The sequence below is a fragment of the Arachis duranensis genome, chromosome 8, assembly GCF_000817695.3.
Source record: "Arachis duranensis cultivar V14167 chromosome 8, aradu.V14167.gnm2.J7QH, whole genome shotgun sequence".
In the NCBI taxonomy this organism is placed as follows: domain Eukaryota; kingdom Viridiplantae; phylum Streptophyta; class Magnoliopsida; order Fabales; family Fabaceae; genus Arachis; species Arachis duranensis.
This window is the reverse complement of record NC_029779.3, coordinates 29,204,506-29,225,991: the sequence shown is the minus strand read 5'-3', so window position 1 is coordinate 29,225,991 and position 21,486 is coordinate 29,204,506. Positions and strand designations below refer to the sequence as shown.

Sequence of the window (21,486 nt, the reverse complement as noted above, 5' to 3'; positions counted from 1 at the left end):
CTCATCAGGTATTTGAATGTGGCTGTATTGATCATTTTTATTCACTATTTTGCATGATTTGTAGTGTTTTCTCTCCCTTATCTTATCTTTTTTTCTGTTAATAAACCTGTTTATCCTATTCTTGCTGGCTTTTTTTTCTAGATTAATGAAAGACATCATAATTTTGGATATGTTTATATTGTTCTTTTTTTCTGATTAATTAAAGTATAACTTTAGATGTGTTTATGTTGTTATTTTTTTAATCTAGTTAATGAAAAGCTGTATAATTTTAAATGTGTTTTACTTGTTTTAGATGTGTTTATATTATTGTGTTTAATTGGAACCAGCTGAGCTTGTAATTAAAAGAATAATGACATTATAGTTTTGGATGTGTAGATAATTTTTGTTTATTATTATGCATTATTTGTAGTGGTTTGTCTCTTCTTTCTTTTTTTTCGATTAATGAAAGGCAACATAATTTTAGATGTGTTTATATTATTTTTTATTTTTCTCTCAATTAATGAAAGGTAACATAGTTTTGGATGTGTTTATGTTATTTTTGTTTTTTTTCTCAGAATAATCAAAGTCAACATAATTTTAAATATGTTTGTGTTTAATTGGATCAGCTGAGTTTATAATGTTATTCTAGTTTCGGATGTGTAGATAGAATACTTATATGAATTTTTTTTATTTGAAGTAGAGAATTTTGTTACATGAGAGAACAATATGGTCTTAATGAAAGAGAGAGAAAAAGAGTGTAAAAGAGAGATTGGTAATGATGACGTTACAAGAGAGGAAAAAAATAAAAGAAATGTTTTATTACAGTGATAAGAAGTTAGAAATTCTTTAGTTGATAAAATTTAAAATAAGAGTGATTTTTTAAAAATAAAAAATATGATTAATTAAAAAATTAAAATAATAAAATATTAAATTTAAAAACTCACTAAAAACTGATTTGTGTCGTACAAATAGCATTTTCCTTATTCCAATTATACATTTTCTATCACATTCTCCATTTCATACAACACATATAAACAGTAATGGCATTCAAGATCTTAATTGAATTCAAGTGGAATGATATACATATTGTCAATCAAATTTCTTGGCTTGTTAGCTGTGCCTGTTGTTATCATTGCTATTGCTATCATTTTACTCTTTCAAATGCCATAATTGAGAAAGAACAAAAGCAACTTATAGTAATTAAATTCTTTATTTTTATTATATTTTTGTGGACCATATGGCATCAGGATATCATAGCAGAGGTTACTATTAACATGCTATTTAAGTCATTCTTTGGAATATGCATCATTAAATGCATGAGTTTTGAGTAACTAAGAAGAAATTACATATATCATATATGTTTGTATTCATAATTTATGGTAGCTTATTTTACCTGCAGCTTTATAGAAAGTAAGTTTTTTTCAGACTCTGAAAGGGAAGTTGGATTAACTCATTCCACCAACTTCCATACTTACCTTATGGTTGTTTAATTGTTAGGTTGCAAAATTCTGATTTTTCACTGCCTTGTTTCTGTTTACTTGCTCTGTATATTGTCTAGCTAGTTTCATCTCTCATTTTTCTATTGAAAATAACAAATGATTTATTATACTAACTACTAACAAATAGGTTATTAAATTACTTATTCCAAAAATTTAAATTGATAATAGACATAAAAAATTTTATATACTAATAAAATATCACATGTATTATACTCACAACTAATAAAAATATTAGTTTAAATTAGTGATGGTCATATCTTAAAAAACTCATTCTTTTAAATAGCAACTTGTGTTAATTGTTATGCACAGGATATGAAAGGTCATGAACAAGTTTGATGTCTCATTTTTGGATCTTCCATTGGGAAAGACACACTCATCTTTTTTAATGTTTGATAAAAAAAAGTTCATAGTCGTCTTCTATTTGGCTTCTACATATCCCTTTGTCATTAGTGCTAAATCCAGAACTACACAGTTTAGAACACACGGTGGGCCAAAGAAAATAACCTTGACACCACTTGTGATAACAAATTAAAGCCGGGGAAATTGTAAGCTTATTACAACTTTTCTTGTTTATGATGAACTCAACTCATGGGTTATTGGAAAAGACATATCATATGGACCAAAAGGATTAAAGATCCATATGGTTTAAGAGGATACACAATGACTTTATGGTTCATGATAAAAAAAAATTATGACTATGCAAGCAGATGCTCTAATACTCTACCTAATAATTCTCTTAAATAGTTGAGTTGTCTACGCATGATCTCAAGATTATGAGTTTAAAGTGTGGAAACAATCACTGATTATTTGACTGTGTATATTATACTCTTTAAATGCAACAGTGCAACCTTTCTCTGGACCTTGCATTAGTGTGAGTCCCATAATGTTTGTGAACCTAATTGCCTTTTTTCTTTTTTTGCAAATTATAAGATGGGCCTGAGTTTAATGACCGTGTCCTAATTATTTATGTTAATGTACTTTGGTTGTGAATTTGTGACCCATTACAATGCATTAGGCAATTCCTTGAAACTACAAGCCCTGAGCCCATAATGATGTGACTTGATGTCACAATGTCATTGTCATTCATAGGCAGCAATTGCCAATCAAACTCTTGATGAAGGATCATAAGGAAAGAAAAGTAACTCTCAGGTCGGTCTCTTTCTTACTCCATGATTCACGACTCCATGCATAATATTTATAACTTTTTGAATTAATTACCTCCTTTGTTAGGCATTAATGGCAAACAACTTGTTCCACAACGTTACAATAATCTCAAGTTCCAAGAGATTGAATTTTTTAAAAAATCTATATTTTCTGTAAAATTTAATTTATTGTGTAACACTTTCAATTGATTGAATTTTAAAAAAATTTATATTGTCGTACGAAATTTAATCGATACTTTTAATCAATTAAATTTTGAAAAAATTTATATTGTAGTGCGAAATTTAATCAATTATACTATATTTTCAATCAATTGAATTACTAACAAACATGATTTTTTTCAGTTTTTACGATGTAACAAATTAAAAAATACAAAAACTCATTGATTTGCATTTCTAATTGTTAATAAACATAAAAGATGAATAATAAAATTATAATTTATAAAATAAAAGATAGATTTTATAATTAAAATTAAATAAAAACAATTTAACGATTATTAAAAACTTAAAAAATAATTTTATTATTAAGATCATTTAATAGTCTTGAATTTTTGGCTTATGATTAATATATATTATATAAAATGCATTATATTAATAGTAAAAAGCAAAGTTTAATGTAAGCTAATTAAGATTAATTAGTTCTCGACTAAGGGCTTGTTATGCCTTATTAAAAAGATCATATTACAAAAAAAAACTTATTATATAAGGTTTAATGTAAGCTAATTAAAATTAATTAGTTTGCAACGGACAACTAAAAAATAAACTTCATATATATAAAAAATTATTAGGAGAAATTTGGTGAACTACCACCAAAATTCTTTGTTGAGGATAAATAGAAAAAAGAGATAAAACTAGCTGAAGTGTGAGGCGTGGCTGAAGTATGAGGCATGAGGTGTCAAGTTTGTTAGAAGGGTAATTAGTTGTTAGAAAAACCTGCTTCAGTTGTGACTATAAATACAATAATAAACTTTTAATGTAAAGAAATTGTCTAAATCAATGAATTCATTTTTCATTCTCTTATCATCTATCTACTCTCTACTCCCTTTCTCTCTCGCCTTTAGCTCTCCTTTTTAGATCTACTAAAGTTTCTGATACCTTATCATGGTATCGGAGCTCTAGGTTCTGATCCATAGTGCTACCAAGTGAAATTTAAGTTTTCGCAACTGTGAACCCTAGAACAACGATCAACACCATCACATTCAAGCTCGATGAAAACAACATCGTTCTATGGAGACGTCAAGCACTGGCCTTCGTAAAATCGAATAAACTCAAGGAGCATCTCGATCCAAGAAAAATACCGAAGAGATGTAAATCTGGACAAGATCGATTGCTAAACACTGAAATGAAGGAGTTTGAAGCTTGGGAGCAAGAGGATCAATTTTTAGTCTCGTGGTTCTTTGTCTTAATGGATCCAGAATTTACTAATCAGTTGGCTGAGTGTGAATTTGCTTATGAGATCTGGTTCAAACTGAAAGATTATTTTGCAAAAAGGATGAAATCAAAAGTAAAGCAGCTGAAAACACAAATTAAGACCATCAAACTTCAAGGATCTATAACTGAATATATGTCCAGGATCATAAAGGTAACAAATTCACTTTCTGCATTAGGTGCACCTCTTACTAGTGAGAATTTTGTCGAAGCAATAACTCAAGGCTTAAATGAGGGTTATAGTACTTTTATTACTATGATAAATTCAAAGACTGATGAAATAACTGAGAGTGAGGTGGAGACATTATTAGTAGGACAAGAAGAATTAGTTGAGAGATTTAAGAAGAATATACTTGACACTATGCATGTAAATTTGGCTCAAGGTTCAGAATCAAAACTGCAAGAACAACACAATTACTCTACATATTCACAAAATCAACAACATAACTATCAAGGAAGAGGTCAGGAGTTTCGAGGACGAGCTCGTAGTCAAAGATTTAGAGGTGGCTAATCCTTCCATTATGACAATTCAAGGCCACAATGTCAGCTATGTGGAAGGATTGGATATACTGTGTGGATTGTTATCACAGGTTTAATCAGAACTATCAAAGATCTTATGAAGTAGCATCAAATCCACCAGCTCCACCATCTTCAGCCTTTCATCAACCTCAGTCACAAACAGACTCACAACCAAGAGCATTGGTTGCACCTGTGCCGTCAATTACACCTTTGACAAATAGAGCGTGGTATCTGAACATAGGAACATCACATCACCTTACAGGCTCAGAGTATGAAGGCTCAGAGCAGGTATTCACAGGTAATGGTCAATGTATGTGCATCAATAATATTGGCAGAACTATGTTATTTTCTGTGTCTAACCCACCTTATCATCCCAACACACACTACTTTAAACTACTAAACCTACTACATGTTCCCTCAATTACAAAGAACCTCATTAGTATAGCAAAATTTGCACAAGATAATCGCGTGTTCTTTGAATTTCATTTTTTTATTGTTTTTTTAAGGCTCAGGAGACCAACGAATTGCTTTTCAAAGGGTCTCTTAGAGGAGGACTTTATCAATTTGACACCATTGGCATATTGGCCAGGACAGCACCATTAAATGGCTTACGTTCATTCAAAGGAAGAAAAGAAGCTTTGCAAGCAATAAAAGTCATTACATCTGATAGTAGTGACCAAGAATCTCATTTTAGTGAGAATCTAGACTAGATCGTTTTGAGCATGAACAGAAAAGCAAAGAAAAAGAAAAAATTTGAGCAAGACCAAGACGAAAAAGAAAACGAAAGTGAACAAAAACAGAAAAAAAGAAGAAAATGCATATTGTAAAGTTGCGTCTGTGTCGCTGTTTGAAGTATGGCATAGAAAGTTAGGACATCCAGCTGTAAAAGCAGTAGCAAAAGTAATGCAGCATTATAAAATTGTGGATGATGATATGAATAAAAGAGACATAACAGCTATTACTTCTTTGTGCAATGCATGTTGTCAAGGAAAACATCATAATTTGTCTTTTTCTGACTCACTCACTGATTATAACACAATTCTAGAGTTAGTCTCTTTTGACATTTAAGGGCCAGTACCAATCATTAGTAGTTCAGATTTTAGATATTATATAATTTTTATTAATGCCAAAACCAGACACAGATGCCTATACCTACAGCAAAACAAAGCTCAAGCTCTCCAAGCCTTCACCCAATACCAATTGCTAGTTGAAAACAAGACTGGACACAAGATTAAAAGCCTTCAAACTGATAATAGAGGTGAATTCCTCTCTCACAGTTTCACAGAATTTCTCATTTAGCATAGCATTGCTCATAGGCTTAGTTGTCCTCACCCTCACCAACAAAATGGTAGACTTGAATAGAAACACCGACACATAACTGAAATGAGCCTAACACTATTCTCTCAAGCCTCCTTGCCCCTAAGGTTTTGGGATCAAGTCTTCTTGACAGTCACTCATCTCATTAATCTGCTACCCTCATACACTACAGATAAGAAAACACCATTTGAACTCCTCAATCACAAAGAACCATACTATTTATTTCTCAAAACCTTTGGATGTGCATGTTATCCACAACTTAAACCCTACAACACTCATAAGTTTGATTTTAAAACTCATAAATGTCTCTTTTTAGGTTACTCCTCTCATCATAAAGGGTGCAAATGTCTCTCAACTTCCGCCAAACTCTATGTTTCCAGACATGTCTTATTTGATAAATTTGAGTTTTCTTATCAATCTATCTTCTTCAATCAATCTCCAAAACTGAAATATGCTATTCCTCACCTCATTCCATCCCACACCATTGTCCAACAAAATCATCCTTACACACAAGCCACATCTTTAATCAGTACTTCCAACAGCACTATCCCTCTCCTACATGAAACACCAGTCTCTAACTTTGATGCAATTTTACACCATCAAATACCAGACCCTGCACAATAATCCCAACCATCTCCACCGTCCTCCACACCCTTAGCTCAACCTGAGTCTTCTACCAATATTAATGTTGCTCATACTGTCCATTAACTGATGATACTGCTATGACTATTTCTACTTCTATGTTTCCCTCAAGTAATGCAGGGTTAGCTGAGCAGCTAGAAAGAGGACACACACTTCTGCCCACTACAACGCCTACTCGAACGCATCCTATGGTTATTAGAAGTCAAGCTAAAATTTTTAAGCCAAAACTGTTCACTGCACTGGTTTCAGGTAATGTTTTAGACCTCACACAAGTTGAACCTTCTTCAGTGGTACAAGCACTAACCTTTCCACATTGGAAAGCCGTAATGGATGAGGAGTATGCAGTACTTTTGAAGTGCAAGACATGAAACATGGTTGAAAAGTCACCAACAGTTGAACCAATTAGATGTCGATGGGTATTTCGCATCAAAATATAGATGGACGGGACAATTCAGAAGTACAATGCGAGGTTGGTCACAAAGAGATTTCATCAACAAAAAGGTTTGGACTATGATCAAGTTTTTAGTCTGGTTGCCAATCTTGGAACAGTTCGCACATTACTGTCTAAGCTATTGCTGTTTCAAAAGGATGGAAAGTGAGGCAGTTTGATTTCAACAACGTATTTTTCAATGAGGATTTACATGAGACAGTGCACATGGTGCAACCTGAGGGTTATGCACTTAGTTCTGGCCTTGTGTGCAAATTGGAGAGGGCCTTATATGGCTTAAAACAGGCTCCAAGAGCCTGGTTTCTGAAGATAAGAAGTACACTTAGAAACTTTAGTTTTACAAGTACAACTTTAGATCCTTGTGTCTTTATTCGACACAGTAAATAAAGTTTCAACAATTTATTTTCTAGCATATGTCGATGACATACTGATGATTGGCATTAATCAAGTTAAAGTTGATGGTCTAATCCAACAATTAAATAAAGTGTTCACTCTAAAGGACTTGGGAAAAATGATTTTTTTTTCTTGGAATCGAAGTTGAAAGAACTAGAGCTGATACTTTAGTGCTGAAACAGTCTAAATATGTCAAGGATCTATTGAAGAGAGCTGAGATGTTATAGTTTTTTTGTACTGATCTATAGTGAGTGGGCTACAATATACCACCATCACTAGGCTTGATATTGCCTTCTCCATGAACAAAGTATTCCGATTTATGCATGCACCCTTTGAACAGCATTGGAAGGCGATAAAGAGAATACTTTGCTACCTGGTCGGGACAATTGATTTTGGGCTTGAAATTCACAGAAGCAATGACTTCATAATCTTAGCCTTTTGTTACTCAGATTGGGTAGCAGATCCTATGAATAGACGGTCAACAACAGGGTATTGCATATTTCTTGGGGTGAATCTCATAAATTGGTCAAGTAGGAAGGAAACGACTATAGCCAGATCAAGCACCGAGGCTGAGTTTAGAGCCTTTGCTGATGCCATGACAGACACTGTGTGGCTACAAAAACTCCTCTATGAAATGCACATACCAGCTGGACTTCCTCCAACATTGTTTTGTGACAATCAAAGCATGATGGTCATGAGTTAGAATTCAATTCTACACAGCCACTCCAAACATTTTGAAAATGATATCCACTTTGTTCGACATAGAGTTGAGGACAAGCAGGCATATGTAATCCATATTTCATCTCAAGATCAAATTGCAGATGTTCTTACCAAGCCAGTTGAGTCATGATGCCTTCTTGAAGATTAGATGCAAATTAAGATTAGTTTACCAACCCAAGCTCAAGTTGAGAGAAAATGTTGAGGATAAATAGAGATAAGAGATGAAACTAGCTGAAGTGTGAGGCGTGGTTGAAGTGTGAGGCATGAGATTAGGAGTTAGTTATGCTGATCTATCAAGTTTGTTAGAAGGATAATTAGTTAGAAAAATTTGTTTCAACTGTGACTACAAATACAAGAATAAACTTCTTCTGTAAAGAAGTTTTCTAAATCAATGAATTCATTTTCTCATTCTCTTCTCATCTGTATCTGCTCTCTACTCCATTTCTCTCTCGCTCTTAGCTCTCCTCTCTTTAGATCTCTACCAGAGTTTCTGATATTTTGTCATTCTTAACTTCAGCTGAAATAAGAATGTTTTAATCAAAAGCATAAATAATAACGGCTGGTTTTGAGATTTGAAGTTAAGCAATAACTATACAGTGTACAATGTGAGTGATTACTATATTTCACTGGAGGCTTTATATGGATATGAGTACATATTATCAAATTTATCATTATACTTCAACTCTCAGGTTTCAGTTCAATAAAGTCCAAAATCCAAGTAAATTGTCATCTAACATAAAGAGGTGGCACATGATGTATATTGTATGTTGTGTGTAGAAAAAGGTCAATACTTTTAGCCCTCATTACCATTTACCAATGTCATAGTTTATAAACAGATTTTTTTATCTTTATATCGTAATTACCTCACAATATTACTCTCAAAATAACATTATTATATGAATACAAAACCTTACTATTACCCACTCTTTTAAAGAATTAACATAATTCAACTAATATTCTAGTTAATAATCACTACTAGAAAATTAGTTATTACAGACGGATATTTCCGACGGATTTTATCCCACTGAAATACAGACGGAATTTCAGAGGGATTTTTTTGTCGGAAAACAAAAAAAATAGATTAGCATAAATTACAGACGGAAAAGAAAATCCGTCTATAATTCCGTCGGAAAAATCATTTTTTTTCCGTGGAATGATTACAGACGGATTTTCCGTCTGTAATTATGTAGACGAAACGCGCGTTTTATTAAATTATTACAGACGGAAAATCCGTCTATAATTTAAATTAAATCCGTCAGAAATATTGAAAACCCTAATTTTATAGGTCTTTGTCGGAAAATCCCATTCACACTCTATTCGAACTCTTTGCCCACATCCTTCGAGCTCTTTGCCCTGCAGCCCGCCGCCCACAGCCACCGCAGTCTCTGCCGCCACTGCAGCCACCGCAGCCCCCTACACAGACACAGCCTCCACCGCCACCGTAGAAGATCTGTCGCCGTCGTAGGAAGCTGTGTTGCCGTGATTGGAAGCTCCCTCGCTGTCGTTTGGAAGCTCGTTGGCCGTCTCCTCTGTTTGAGCGCTCTCCTTCTCTCTCTGTGTCGCCGTTGTGTTTCTGCCACTGCCCTTCTTCCTCGCAGCCGGTGAGTAAATGCTCTTTTTCTCCAGTGTTGTGAATAGCTCCTTTTTCTCCAGTGTTGGATTTGGAGTATATGTATGCTTATTACTGAGTGAATCACATTGAAAGTTTAATGCACAGTTAGTGCTTGACAAAATGCCTAGCTGGGTTTTACTGTTCATTTTGATCATGCTTAGGTGTGTTTATGTGTGCTTATATGGTTTCAATCTCATATGCTCTGTACTGAGACAAAGCAAATCTTCATTCTCACTGATACAAATTGCTTTATCAGTTTCTGCCAGAAATGATTTGGAGTCAGCCTCTGCAAGTTGCGATTTAAAGATCAAGAGTTCCATATGTTTCTCTTCAATTGCACAAAAACATTTTTCAAGTTCTGTTTGAAGCTCCCTTATTTCTTGTTCTTTGGTGTTCAGTGTAGACTTGAAAGTACTGATATCTGCTTCCATCTTTTCCACTTGACAACTCCATTCTAATTCCTTAGATTTGAGCACCAAGGAACAATTTTTGATCAACAATCCACTTTAGCTCCTTTTTTTATTTTCACATTGATGAAAGCTTTCCTATTTTATCTTATATAGTTTAATTTCTTCATTTTTTCTCTAAAAATTAAATAAAAGGTAGCACCACTTACATGGTTTGGCCATTTTGATGAAAAAGAAAGGGACAGTGATATTTGTCTTTATACATATACAACACAACAACTTTATATATATATCTCTTGCAGGACAGTGTGTATTGTATTGTTTTATAGTAACCTTTCTCAACATGCATTTGTATGTTAATAACGTTGAAAATGAGAGAATGAATGAGATGTTTGTCGTATTAAGATTTTGTGACACATCACTCACCTCACTCTTTTTTGTTTTCATTATTGGATTATTGTGTATGCTACACTGTGTTCTTTAGAAAAATAAAATTTGGAGGTACAAGAATATCTTTAAACACATAACACATTGTGTACCATTCCATTTACTGCAGAACTTGCCAACTACTGTGTTCCTGCTGGTGAAGCTTACACAAAGACACTTGAGGTTGCCAGGAATATCAATGAGAAGGTAACATCACTGAAAAATATCTTTCATGTTTGTTGAGAATCATGCACTGAACTGGGCAGCATCAATTAAAATTCAAGAGAAAGTGTTTTTTTCCCCGAATTATGGTTGTCTTTTCACTTTCTTTATTTTGAAGATATTAAAACATGGGTCTTAAGTAAAACTAGTTACCAACCATGGGCATTGAGTATGCTTTTTCTGTCCTAAGAGACTCTGAAGTTGTGTTGTAAAATTTAAATTTCTTTCCCCTATGGATTTCTAGATGATCCCTATTTTTAGTTGTGTTGTAATTGCCAATTATTTACTTGGTCCTGTATATTGGCAAGTTTAGTTAGTTTAAATTCGAATACTAATCATAAAGAAACTTACTAAATTGTGGTTTTTGGGAATTGAAAGCAAAGCAAGCAGCATACTAGCATACCCAATTTAAAACCACTGATGAAAATTCTGGCTTGTTTATTTCTTCATCCTATTGTTTGTATATGGAGATATCAAAGTGTCTACCATGCTTGTGGATTTAAACTTCTAGTTTAGTCTGATTGATAGTTTACAGCTGAGGACAGTACTTATGCTAAATTTTGATTATTTAAGTTTTACAGCTAAGATATTTTTTCATATACAAACTTTTCAATCAAATGTCTCAGTTGGCAATGATTAGAGAAAGCAATCTAATATAGTGAGGCTGGAAGCTCTCGGAATATCATCATTGTTGGGTTATCATTGTTTTTCTCTCTTTCCATACCTGCCTACTTTCAACAATATGGTCTCTCTCCATCCAACATGTCAGTGCCGAATTATTTCCAGCCTTATGTTGTGGCTTCTCATGGACCTATACAGAGCAAGAATGGAGGGGTATGTCTTTCTCATGTTTTAACAAACCTTATGCTTGCATTCTTGGTGTCAAATTTTGTGAAAAAGATATTCAGAAGTGTCATTGTCTATTTCATCTGTTGGGGTTAGTGCAGTAGATAAAATTGTTTCACTGCCTAAATATCTGAATGATTTAGTGAATGGAAGTAAACTAAAATAATTTTCAATAGGGAATAGTTATTTGCAGTTTTCTGTTATTTGGTTTTGACTGTATATTTCGCATCATTGACATTCTCCTGCCTGCTCTTATTTAATTAGTAATTGCGGCATAATCATATTTTCTTTTTTCCTTTTTTTTTATTTTTATTTTACTGGTACTACATTATATATTGTTAATGTGTGTGTATATGTTTATATTTTAATATGTGGGTTCATGTGACTTGTGAATTCAAAATTCGGTACCTTTATTATTTACCCTAGAATGAGTGACCTTTCTCGTCATATTTAGTGGGCTTTTTTCCTCCAACTTACTCATTCATCGTCTGTCCATTATAACAGGTCTGGAGAATGGGGAGATCATTTGACATTGCAGGCAGCTGCTGATAAGGTTTGTTGCTGTGTTCCAATACTTTCCTGTGTAATGCTATCAAGTATCAACTGATTATTAATTTATCTTTTTTCCTTTCTTCTTTGAGCATGCCCCTTGCTTGGACCCTGCATTATGCGGGATGCTTGTGTACCAGACTTTAATACCTCTTTTTATTTTATAATTTTGGTATTGGAATAATTTTTGCTAATTGTGATGATTGAGTTTTATGCATGAATTAATTTTTATAGTTTGTTATGGCACAGTTGCATCTATGATTAACTGTTGCTGGCAGTAGCTAACTAAATGATACATCTGCATGGAATTAAATAACTTCAAACGTTATTATGCCTGAGATTCCTTCTTCGGGGTCAATCCTTCTTCAGGGTCAATGGCTAGTCCTTTAAATTATTAATTTGTATATATCCCCCTTTTTCTAGAAAGCTTATCTAGTTAACTTGTGATCTTGGTTGAATCTTTTCAGGTTTGCTATGCAGAGGTATTTGCTCTCATTCCCTAAGAATTGGATCTCACTCAATCTGACAAATAACTTGTATGCATGTTTATTTTTATGCATTCTGTGCATGACCATGATTGAAGAGCATGCAAGCATCTCTCTTAAATGTGAGTGTTCCTGAAGAACAAATTAAATGTGCTTCAAGAGCATGCAAGCATCTCTCTCTCTCTTGCAGTTCTGTTTTAAAGTTGTGTTTTTGTTATCCTCCTTCACTTTTTCTTAATCCTATAAAACATTGCTAGACTTCTGAAATCTATCCATATCCTATTTTTTAACACCAGGAAATTGCAATTGCATATGCTCAGTCCAATGTAAACAAATCAAAGAAGAAGAACTAGATGAACAAATACTTTCAAGTTTCAGCCACACAAGAGTCTACCATGGAGTAAAGAATCATGTAACTCAGATTAGATTGGAGAGTTTAAACTTTAAAGAGAGCATGAGGAAATAGTTTTAAAATTTAGGCTGAAAGTCCTGCCCTTCTCTGTTGTAGTTTAAAAGAAATTTTGGGGTATTTTTTTATCGAGACAATGAGATATTGAATAATGGTGTTGAAAAATAACATCCAATTTTATAGGTATCATGTAATGAATATTATGTTTATCTATGTGATTTTTGGCTTTCATTTTTTCAATTTACAGTGTGTTTGATGGAGTAAATTTAGAAAACAAATCTAAAGTATTTATTTTCCAATAGAAAAATTAAAAAAATTTTCTATTTTACCTTACTGACGGATTTACAGACGGATTTTCTGTCTGTAATCATGATTTTCCAAAGTTTAAATTACAGACGGAAAATCCGTCTGAAAATCCGTCTGTAATTACAGACGAAAAATTCGTCTGTAAGTTCGTCGCCTTCAGGAAATGGAGGGAGAATTTACAGAGGAAAAATCCGTCGGTAACTGGTAAAAATCCGTCTGTAATTTTCCGACGAAAAAAAATCCGTCGGTAAATAATTTCTGACGGGGCTTTTACAGAGGGACAAAATCCGTCGGTAATTTCGTCGGTAACCAAAAATCCGTCTGTAATAAAGACTAAATCTGTCTGTAAATCTGTCTATATTAATCCATTTTTTAGTTGTGAATTAATATAAGAAAAAATTAAAAAATAAAAAAAATTCAAAATTCAATTAAAAGAAATATTTAAAATTCAATAAGCTCAACAAAAATGTATTTTTAGTGGATTTCATATTAAATTTTATTAATAATATGTTATACTTCTGTTATTTACTAAGATTCTGAACAAATTAAAATACTTCATCTATTACATTATTACCTTCACACTTTATTGGACTCACATGTATTTAATTCAATAATTAGTAATTAAATTAGCAGAAATATCTATCTATTCTATTATATAAAAATTAAATTTCTGCACTTAATGATGAAGCTAACGTGGCATGCTCTGGAGAGTGTTTCCCGATTTAATTATTTTAATTCATTCAATACAATTTATTGCAATGACTTAATTATTTCAACTAATTGATTTGATTAAATATTTAAGTATCAATATAATACTATTCTAATTTATTATAGTATATAATACTTCATTAATTTTATTACATTAATTGTAATTTCTTATATTAGTTAATTAGTTTATTCATTTATAAAGTCTAAAATAAAATAAATAATTTATTGTTTATTCTAATTGAATTCATTAAATTTAATTATATTATATATAAATTAAAGATAATTTATAAATTACCTTATTTCTTTAGCCTTTTATATTCCGTGCATTGTTAAGTTTTAAGTTTTATATTTTCGTAAGCAAAAGTAATATAAGGTAAAACTTTCTTCATTTTAAATAAAATTATTCTATGTATTATTAACTAATATCATTAGATTTTATTTATTAACAATATAAAATAATTTTATATAACAAATTATTAATTGAACTCATTCTAAAACGTAAGCAAAATAAATTAATTTTCTAGGCGGCCTAATATAGATCCATGATTTATACAACAATCAAACAAAGAATAGAACTTGTGAATTGTGATAAAAAGGGAACAAAAAAGTAGGGCCTACACTATGTTGGCTTGCTTGCCTCCATTGCATCTTAACAAAACATGGGCCTACGGAGACTAATCCCGATTTCAAGTTGGACAGATAGAAAACCTATCCGAATCTCATACAATTAATTTCAAACCGCACCCAAAGTCCTCTTTTAGTCTTTTTGGGTCTTCTCTCTCCCAGCAAGCAAGCATATACGTCAGCAATGGAGAACTGCGTATATGCTTTTAAAATTTTGTTTTTAAATTTTAGAGTGTGATACTACATGTCGTGAAAGAAAAATTATAAGTACTGTGTTTTGTGTTTTAATACTTTTGATCATGTGGAATTACAAGTGAAATTATAGAAACAGTAATAACAATTCTGTCAAATGGCTAGCATTCTAGAAATTAAAATTTGAAGTGATAAAAATATTATTATATACACGTAGATAAATTGTATCACCAGTTTTTTATTTTTTTATTGTAAATTCTAAGTTGAATTACTCAACAATTAATTAATCAATATATAATTTCAAACTATATTTTTGTTATTATATAATACTTTTTATTATTTTATATTTGCAATAAATATTTTTTGTATAGTTCATTGCTAAAATAAAAAATTTTACTAATTAATTAGGTTCACAGTAGGTTATAGTTGTTTTTTTAAATCTAAGGACACTTTTGGTTATTTTTTATTCGATAATTTTTCTGTCATGTATTATACAACTCATTGAAGCAATGATTATTGTATATAGGTACCAATATTTTACAAAACATTATGTATGGTACCAGGCTCTTGATAAATTCAGATGTTCATGAGGCTGTGATGCTTCGAAAAAGGTATTGTACCAATATTGTGAATTATTTATGGTTGTGCATATCGACTGTAATTTTATAGCGTTGTGATTGATAAGTAGCGTGTACTATAGAGAAATCTCGCAGTACCTGTCTGTACTTTCTGGCAAACCGGCGTATGTTACTGAAGATGAAGTTTTATATTCCAGTGAGAGGAAGATAATAAAGGAGATACGTGCGGTTGCGAATGTGAGTGCCTTATAGAAAACTATTTTTTATGTTTGGTTCATTGTTTGTTTGTTTTTTTTTACTTTTAAACTGTTCCTATGTAGGTTGGATTCTATGTTGTTCTAGCCACTGTTCCTGATGTTGAACCTATTCTAAGTTGGTGGTATAAATCTTGTGTTTGCAGCATGAAGGCAGAAGCTAGTGCGGATACATACTTCTGCGATGGCTGTAATAAGGACGTGAATAATGTGGTTAATAGGTACGACTCTAATTGGACTTATTTGTGCAATCTTTTCATAAAAAAATAATATAGTTATGTAATTGATTATGTCTCTTTTTAATTTATTTAGTGATGCGTGAGCATCTTTTCTATCTTTTCCTAGTGAATTTGCATTTAATTTGTTGAGTTTAATCAAGAATTAATTATCTTTTAGCCAATATAGATGCTACTTTGAGTCATGTAAAATTCTGTTTATTTCAGGTAGCATTCGGATGGATTTGATGGAGTTTCTATAGAAGAAGAAAAGAAGGCGAATGATGCTGTCAACCCTGACCTCGTTGCACTCAAACCTGAATAACTCAAGCTACAAAAGTCCAATGGACGTGATTCCAGTGGTGTTGGAAAGATAACTTCTAGAGTTTTCCAACGATATATAATAGTTTATACTTCTCTTCTATCAACTCTGCAAGGGCTGCGCCTAACTTGAGAAAATTCAAGTTAGGCACAAGGCTTTGTTATTTCATTCAAGTAAGGCGCAAGCAAGGAGGCATGCACCAAGTAAGGTGCAAGGCCTTACTCCTTGGCGCCAATTTAGGAGCAAGGCCTTGGTTCTCGCCTCAAGTAAGGCGCAAGGAAACTTTATGTAAGGCGCAGCCCTACATCACAACCCCCCACCAAATCCAAGATTCCCCCTATCTTCCATATCTTTCCTATCTTTTCCAATCCTTTAAAGCCCAACACCACCCATGACTTACGCCTCTTCCCCATATATTCCCCTGTCCAACCTCTCCTTCCCAATATATTCTCCCCCACCTTCCCAACACTTCAACACCTGATCCTTAACCCTCTGCCCAAGAACACACCGTGACCTTCTTTCCCCCCAAGAGCCACTCGTGACTCTCCCCTCTTCCCACGCAACCTGTGAACCCAACCCCAACCCAAAACATTCCTTCATTCCCTCCTTCCACCACTAACCCGTGGCCAACTCCACCCCCTTCCCCAGCCCACTACTTTAACCCCCTAGAACCCTTCCACATCACACACTCTATCATTAACCACCCTCTTCCCTCGTCCCCTTTTCTTTTTCTGTTTTAATTAAAAAGAACAATATTTTTTTTGCATAGTCTTTTATTTTCTGCTATTTGCATTTCTGTTTTTCTTTCTTCTACCCCCTTGTATTTCTTTAGTTTGTTCGAGGATGAGCAAAATTTTAAGTTTGGTGTTGTCACTCTACTTTTTATTTTTCTTTCTGTTTTTCCTATTGTAATGGCACCCAAGACTAACACACCTTCAAGGAAAAGAAAGGGAAAAGAGCCGGCCACTAGTTCTCATGACACATACAGATTCAAGTCCAAACTGCATGAAGAAAATTTTTTTGAGAACACTATAAAGAGGCCTGTGGTTCCGGAGGTAAGATTTTCACTGAAGCTGGAGGACTATCCAAAAATCCAGTCACGAATTGACAGCAGAGGGTGGAATTTTATGTGCAACCCGCATACAGAGGTTGGGCAATTAATGGTCCAGGAGTTTTATGAAAACCTCTGGATCACATACAAGGACATTGAGGGAGTAAATGAAAAGACTTATGAAAGTTATGTAAGAGGCAAGACCATTAGATTCTCCCCAAAACGCGTCAGAGAAGTCCTCCACCTGTTGTGTCCACCTCAGCTAGCCCCCAGTTACAGTTGGCGAATGGACCATAATCAAGAGCTGGGTCAGGTCATTGAAAAATTATGCATTCCGGGTTCTCAGTGGAGGTTAGGTGCTGAGGAAAGCCGAATCACTTGAAGAGTGTTGATTTAATCCCTTTAGCTAAAGGATGGTTGGATTTCATCCGAAGGTCCATCATGCCTACTAGAAACCGGTCCGAATGCACTGTGGACCGGGCTGTCATGATTTACAGCATCATACAGGGAGAGATGGTGGAGGTGGAGGATATTATTCCAGAGCAGATATACAAGATTGTCTCCAACCCTTATAAGAGAGCTAGTATCGGATTCCCACATCTGATTTACCGCCTGTGTAAAGCAGCAGGGGTAAAGATGGAGAATGATGTCCCCATCTCTGTTGACAAACCAATCACAAAGAAGAGAATGAAGAGCCACAGAAAACAGCACAGAGTCTGCCTGGAAGAGCAGGTTGAGGAGGAAGCCCAACAGGATTAGCCACCGCCGCAGGGACATCATGACCCTCCTTAGGAATATTGACAGCAGCTCACCACCTCCCTCGAGCAGATGAGAGCCGCAAATGACAGCCGCTGGCAGCAACACACCGCGTATGTGGAGGAGATGAGAGCAGTACAGGATAGCCATTGGGCACACCTCTGCACCACCCTTGATGAGATGCGGGCTGCTCAGGAATTTCAGCGACAGGAGATTCATCAGCTGCGACAGGACTACAGCAGCCTGAGAGGATCTCACGGAGCACAGTCTGGGGAGAGAGATCCCCACAAGGGAGATTAAGGTGGTCTAGCTCTTTTCACTTTCTATAATAGTTTGCCATTACTTTAATATATTCTTGTTTTCTATTATTTTGCTTTATTTACTGCATGATCCTTTATTATTTAAGTTTATAGGTTTTAGTTTAAGTCTGCTATTTTTAAAAATTTGTGTTATTTGCTTTAATTCTAGAAAGTGTCTCATGTATTGCTCACTGAGTTTGAAATAAAAAAGAATGAAGAAAAAGAGGATGTAATGTGTGCAAAATTGAGTTTATTCTTAATAGTACTCTCATTTATCCAAATGTGGTAGTATATTCTGTGATTATAAATGCATGACATGAACAGTGCATATTTAAATTTGAATAAAAGAATGTTGATGTACAAGGAACAGGAATTTAGAAAACTATTATGAATTCTCTGCAATAAGTGAAAGTTTAATCCTTGAAGCAAAAGAAACAGTAAAAGAAAAAAATAAAAGCAAGGTCCAAGGCTTTGGGCATTAATGACTAGGGAGGTCAGACATGATTAAAAGCTCAAAGAGTTGTTTCCCTAGTCATATGATTGTGGTGTGATTGTGTCAAGTAATCCTTGAGACAGAACACTAAGAGTCAAGATCAATCGCATTTAACAGAGTATGCCAAAGGCTTTGAACACCACTATTTGGGAGTAACTGAAAGAAAAATCAGAACATAAGGAGAGCTCCCCAGTTAAGTGCTTGTGGTGTTTCTGTGTCAAGTAAAGCTTGAGACAAAACATTTATCAGTCACGGCTAGGCTCAAGGTGCAACGCACCAAAGAAAAGAGAATCAAAGGAAATTTGTTGTGTTCAAGGATTAAATTGAAATACAAAATATTGGAGAATTCATAACATTATCCGGATTCTAATTCCGAATGACAGTGACATCCTTCTGATTCAAAGGAGAATGAGATGCCAGACCTATTCAAGATTGCAGTTGTAAATCCCACAATAAAAAGAGAGCTTAATCAAACTCTCGTTCTCATGCAAATTCACATCCTGAGCCTATACTAGTTTGGTTGCTTGAGGACAAGCAAAAATTCAAGTTTGGTGTTGTGATGCGTGAGCATCTTTCCTATCTTTTCCTAGTAAATTTGTATTTAATTTGTTGAGTTTAATCAAGAATTAATTATATTTTAGCCAATATGGATGCTACTTTGAGTCGTGTGAGGTAGCATTCGGATGGATTTGATAGATTTTCTGCAGAAGAAGAGAAGAAGGCGAATGATGTTGTCAACCCTGATCTCGCTGCACTCAAACCTGAATAACTCGATCTAAAAAGGTCCAATGGACATGATTTCAGTGGCGTTGGAAAGCTAACTTTCAGAGCTTTCGAACGATATATAATAGTTTATACTTCTCTTCCATCAACTCTGCAAGGGCTGCGCCTAACTTGAGAAAATTCAAGTTAGGCGCAAGGCTTTGTTATTTCATTCAAGTAAGGCACAAGCAAGGAGGCATGCACCAAGTAAGGCGCAAGGCCTTACTCCTTGGCCTAAGTAAGGTGCAATGCCTTGTTAAATTCTCAAGTAAGGCGTAGTTCTCCAGCAATGCACACCAACACACACTGACCAGTCCAAGTAAGGCGTACTCCCTCATCAAGTTAGGCGTGGATATGTTTCTAAGTTTAATGAATCAACTTGTCTGACGCCACGCGAGATCTTTATTTATTTTGATTTAAACTCTAATTTTTATTTTAAAAATAGGAAAAGATATTATTTAGTTTTAAAAATTATAATTTAAATTAATTAGGATTAGATATAAAAGAGAACAAAAACTTCTCTTCTGGGGATTTTTTTACCTTAACCCAATTTACAGTTTACCAGAATCCTAGTTTTCACTCTTTTTCATGAGAAACTAAACCTCCACTATTAATGTTAGGAGCTCTGTCTATTGTATGGATTGATACTATTATTTTTCTATTTTAATTCATGTTTGATTTATATTTCAAGAATTGTTTTCGTTCTTTATCTTATGAATTTGGGTGAAACGGAAGTATGACCCTCTTTCTAATTGAGTTCTTGTATAACTTGGAAAAGCTCTTTACTTGAACAACAGCTTGAAAACAATTTCTCCTAAATTCTAATTATCTGGACTTAACGGGATACGTGACATATAATCCTCTTATATTTGGATAATTAGAATTTTTGTGGCATAATAACTAGAATTAAACTTCACCCCCTAATTAGAATTAATTAACCAAAGAATTGGCAGTTGATGAATTTTAGAGAAGACTAGAAATGTCTAAGAAATTAGGGTCTAGTCACATATAGTTTTTCATGAATTAAATCTTGCATGATTAAAATAAATTAATAAAAAAAGTCAATCCGGAAAATAGATAACTCTGAAGCATTAACTGCCTTCTCCATATTGTTTTTCCCAACTTATTTATTGCCTGTCTTCTGATATTCTGAAGTTCATATTTAATACTTTTTGAACTCTCAAACACCATTTTTTGTTTATCTAACTAAGTAAATCACTTAACCATTGTTGTTTAGTCCATCAATCCTCGTGGGATCGATCTTTATTCACTTGAGGTACTACTTGGTACCACCCGGTGTACTTGCCGGTTAGTTTGTGGGTTATAATTTTCGCACCATTTAGCAATATCTAGCTTAATACCAACAATTAGTAGACAATAAGAGAATAATTTATTAAAAACAAAAACAACTTTGATTGATAGAAATATTATCTATCCACAAAAAATGGCAAAATGACGTAGAATGCATAGAAAAAATTCATATACCTACAATAATTTTATACCAAAGTCTTCTCTGCTAGACTAAAATCTAGAAAAATGATAAGCCTAAAAAAATTTTGTTTGGGCATTTAAATTGTGTTGAATATAATTTTTATGATTTTATTGTAATTAAAGGGTGACAGGCCAAGTGTTAATTGATATTTTTGAATAAAAAAAGTAGGTATAAGTTGAATTTGTTGGTTTTTGATGGTATTGCTACAACAATTTTTGTTGTGTTCGATAAGGAGGCCACAACTCTGGTTGGACGAACTTGTACTAAAATGGTAAAAGAGTTGAATGTATGTGGTTTCTGCTGTTGAAACCATTTGAATTGTTATGATGATTTAATATCGGATGTGAATATAGAAGATAATTTTATACCATCC

The 21,486-nt window shown here is 33.6% G+C and overlaps 1 long non-coding RNA gene across 2 annotated transcripts; it reads left to right on the top strand.

Moving 5' to 3' along the window:
* The first annotated feature begins 9,507 nt into the window (after positions 1-9,507).
* LOC107462078 (uncharacterized) lies at positions 9,508-13,301 on the top strand. 2 transcript variants are annotated; one of them, XR_002366748.2, is made up of 6 exons: positions 9,508-9,706; positions 10,681-10,757; positions 11,399-11,606; positions 12,123-12,171; positions 12,635-12,774; positions 12,949-13,301. It is a non-coding gene; the product is annotated as an uncharacterized LOC107462078 (long non-coding RNA). The 2 variants fall into 2 exon arrangements; XR_008002167.1 differs by lacking the exons at positions 11,399-11,606; positions 12,949-13,301 and having other exon boundaries at positions 12,635-12,940.
* The last annotated feature ends 8,185 nt before the right edge of the window (positions 13,302-21,486 follow it).